Source organism: Maylandia zebra, linkage group LG19 (genome assembly GCF_041146795.1).
Source record: "Maylandia zebra isolate NMK-2024a linkage group LG19, Mzebra_GT3a, whole genome shotgun sequence".
Taxonomy (NCBI): domain Eukaryota; kingdom Metazoa; phylum Chordata; class Actinopteri; order Cichliformes; family Cichlidae; genus Maylandia; species Maylandia zebra.
In genome coordinates this window covers 26,961,575-26,965,812 of record NC_135185.1, presented here as the reverse complement: position 1 = coordinate 26,965,812, position 4,238 = coordinate 26,961,575, and the positions used below count along the sequence as shown (strand labels likewise).

At 41.1% G+C, this 4,238-nt stretch overlaps 1 long non-coding RNA gene across 1 annotated transcript; it reads left to right on the top strand.

The window, feature by feature from the left end:
• Window positions 1-1,789: 1,789 nt before the first annotated feature.
• On the top strand, window positions 1,790-3,977 carry LOC143413991 (uncharacterized). The gene is made up of 4 exons (XR_013094555.1): window positions 1,790-1,855; window positions 2,170-2,357; window positions 2,848-2,924; window positions 3,013-3,977. It is a non-coding gene; the product is annotated as an uncharacterized LOC143413991 (long non-coding RNA).
• The last annotated feature ends 261 nt before the right edge of the window (window positions 3,978-4,238 follow it).

The window sequence follows — 4,238 nt, the reverse complement described above, 5'->3', positions numbered from 1 at the left end:
AGGCTCACTGCGTCCATGCGTCAAAGGCTGCTATCGGGCTTCAGATAAGATAGCAAGGAAGAGGTTGGCTATGGGGAAAGAGGGCCACATTGAACATGTCCAATTAGTAAAGTAATTAGTTAATTAACATGGAGGACCCTAAAGGCCTCCCAACACAGCCTTATATAGACTTTGTTCAAACCAAGTACACTTTGAAGGCTTTTACTAAGCAGTTTCATATAGACAGACCAACTAACCAGCCCCCCATCATCTGCCTCGCACACACGAGGACAACTCTGGATGATCTTCCATATACAGTATCAGTTTCCATTCAGTGTCAGTCTCACATTTTGTATTCACACATAAGCAGGAAATCTGTCCATTCTGTATCAGTGTGAAATATGCTGTCAGTTTTTTTTTTTTTTGGCTCACTTTCCATCAGCTTTCTACTGCAAAATCATAATCATACATGGCTATAGGCTGCCTGGATTGTCTCCCTGTGACATGCCATCTTTAGCCGGCAGTCATGTTATATCTTCTCCCACAACAAACAGCATCTGAGTGATTATGCACATTCCCATCCAGTGGGTGTTGCCCAGCCCAATGTGAGGAGTGCTCTATGGATATATCAGCTTTTCTAACGGCAACACCTGATTAGAGATGGCACGATACCACTTTTTTATGTCCGATACCGATATCATAAATTTGGATATCTGCCGATACCGATATGAATCCGATATAGTGTTTTTTAATCAACAAAACTGTTTTTTAAAATATCTTGCTGCATTTTGCAAGTCTGCAAGTTCATACTCAAGTTTAAAACAACAACTACACTAAAGCTATTCTGTTATACCTGTATACAAAAAAAAATTTCATAGTTCAGCAATACTGATCAATCTAATAAACTTAGACCTACACCATCCTCCCTATTCTGGTATTTTAAAGAGTACTTAGCGTAAATATTAAGCAACCTAACTAATAGGGTTCCAACTCCCAGCAACAACAAAAATAAATAAATAAAAAATAGGGAACCACCCCTCACGCGCCACCTCATGATGCTTAATCGACGTAATCAACCTTAATTTGATGCAGTGTGAAAAAAAATGCACAGAAATCAATTATTTTTCAAGAAATATTAAATAGATTCAACATCTTTCTTCAACAAAATTGCAGACTGCACAGATGGTACCTTCCCAAAGGAAAAAGTACTATAGCTTACTAGGGTATATATATTAGACTTAATAGTCACTATATACAGTAATTGACTTCTATTCATTTTACATCAAATTAAAACTTTGTGTGTCAGATAATTATTTATTAAAAGCTAGACATTTTAAATGAGAATAAGAAAGAAAAGTATGTCTTTGTGCCCCCTTTTCCCAGTTAATGCCCTATCGGCCCCCCTGGCTAAACTTTGCTAGATCCGCCCCTGCACAGTTACCAGCGTCAGCTACGTAGAAAAAGATCCTGGTGTAGAAAGTAATATTAAATAAATTCTAACAACAGCTTATCAAGCTTAAACGTGCTGCTGTTGTTCAGCCGCTGGTTTCCTCTTTCTGGTGCAAAGTGGGCCAAAAACAAAGACGGACTTGCGACAGAAAAGCCGATCAGCTGATCATTTAAGCAGTTTCACGATTGAAGTAGCAGCCGGAGAGCGAGAGGCAGTCGCTCGTTAAGCTTAACGCAGGAATGCTTTACAAACATTCAGAGATGGACTTACACACTTGCTTTACTTCTCTCGGGGATAACTTTGTCGGAGATGAAATGCCGGGTTGCTAGGGAAGCTCCAAATGCTATCCAGACCACCGACAGGTCCTGCATGCCACAGCCGCTCTATCACGTGATGCATACTGCTCCGACATGCTAACGTTCTGAGGTGAGTTACGGCGTGTTGCAAGTTTTGTGAGGTGCTTTCGTGATATTTAATGGATCGGATTACATTTTTTATTTTTCTCCGATATCCGATCCAGTCATTTAGGTCAGTATCGGACCGATACCGATACGTAATATCGGATCGGTCCATCTCTACACCTGATGCAGCTTTTATGTATCTAAACCTTATAAAGACCGGATCAATTTGTATTTGAGGCAAAAGCAAAAACAGGCAAAAGAGAGTGTGTGTGTGTGTGTGTGTGAGAGAGAGCGAGGGAGAGAGAGTTAAAAGACCGTCTGCCCTGCATCGCTTCATAGCCACAGGCAGTTGCACAGCACAGAAGAAATGTGCTTACATCATCACATGCAGTCCAGGCATCCTGCAGAGGGCACTGCTAATGGAAGAAACACAGAGCAGAGAAGGCAACCAACCAACCCAGGAGAGACTCAGCAAGGCACTCCTACGCATCTAAGATATCTGACATTCTTGGCAGCCTTTCAGAGAGGTCAGTGGTAAAATATTCAAGCAGAACTAACCTTAAAGAGGGACCATGTTTGAACAAGCTGAGACCAGAGGCTAAATTTGTCACTAATTAAAGTCTGCATGAGATATGGGGAAGAGTCTTTTCCAGTGAATCTCCAACTCCGCTATGCAGAATAATAGTGCTTTGATTTGGATAAGATGTTTTGCCATTTTAGGCGCTGGGTGATATCATGGAAAGTGTGCTGATTTGCTGAAATGGTTTTCCTCTAAGTGTAAACAGAGAGAAAGAGAGATTTTGCATCTCCCAGTGTGACCCAGATAAGGGCCTTGCTATAGAGATGTGGGATAGATCACACATGTAACATGTGAGTTACGAATGCTGTTCTCAGTCTAGCTCTAGGGCACAGGGTCACTTTTCTCAATTACAAGCTCAGGTGTACCAAAGTGAATATCACAACAAGTTATGAGCATGACTGCGAGGAACTAATTCCACATGTTCTTATCTTTCCTAGTCTACAGGCGTGGCTGCAGTGGATATAACAGCAGAGAGGGATCGCATAACAAACGTGAGAGCAAAAAGATGAGCAATGTGAATACACTAATTATTCCCATTAACCACAGTTGCAACTAAATCTTTGTGGTTAAGTGAGTATGTGTCTAAGTGTGTGTCTTTGCAGGTTACAAAGCGTGGGTTGCCAGCTGCAAAGCTTTTCTGGATGCTGATTGGAAGTGAACGTTGAGCACTCAGGACAATTATTGAATCATTACTGCTACCATGCCTCAGGCAAAATATGAACACCATGTTATTTGTCAACTGACCACAGCTTCCTAATCAACCTCACATGCGTTTGTATGTTTGTCTTAGTGTGCACATATGTGGCAATGTGTGTGTGTGTGTGTGTGTAGCTTGTTGGCAGAAGGACAGGAATGTCCTTCAGTATCTGGGTGCACATGGTTGCAGAGAGTAATGGATGAGTCAGGAACCCTGCCCAGTATTTTCTTATTTATATATTTGTTTAAATTGGGGGTGGTATCTAAATGAAGTATAGCACATTGACAGATGCCTATGTATATGAATATGTGTGCATGGTAGTGACTGAGGAATGCCCTGTTGAAACGCAACTGTCTAAACATGTCCCTTTCAGCTGTCTCTCCGCTCCCTTCGTGGAAAAATAACTTAACATGAGTTGTTTGGTATTTTCACCGCACCCCACACTACCATCTCACATCGACTGCTAAGAGCTTGTATGCTGAAATTTCCCTCTGAGGCTTAATACTGGAAAAGTGTCTTTCAAGTGCACCACTAGACTGGTAAGGGAGCCTAAGAAAGAAGGGATGGGGGTAGAAACCTGGGGGAGAACCCATCATATTCAACTTTAACTCTTTTCCTTCTGCCTTCAGGAAGACATGCGATTCATCTCTACATTTCTGGGTAGCAAGTGGTGGAAATGTTTCAGGAAGGTTTGATTAATTGACTTAAAGAATGATAATAGAGGTACTATTCATCACAGGTGCACTCACTTCATGGCATGAACAATCAAGTAGTGTGTCAATCTATCAAACCACGAGCAGCTAACTGTAACATTTCTGAACAACTTACAAGAATGTGAATGTAATAACATTTAGCCTCTGTATACCCAGTCTATCTCTCACTGTCTCTATGGCAATGTGCTAGTGTGCTTGGGCTTGAAGTTTTGAAGGTATCCATCAAATCAGCGACTGAGATATGAGTGTTTTAAGCACACAAGCGATTAACAACTCAAACAATGATCACTAATAAGCCACAACAAGTAGTTATACATCTTTTCACCTTATCTACAATACAGAGACGTCCTCTCAACATTCAGTTAAGTTGATCTCTGTATGTAAAGCAATACAAAAAACAGACATTTCCTGCCCTGAT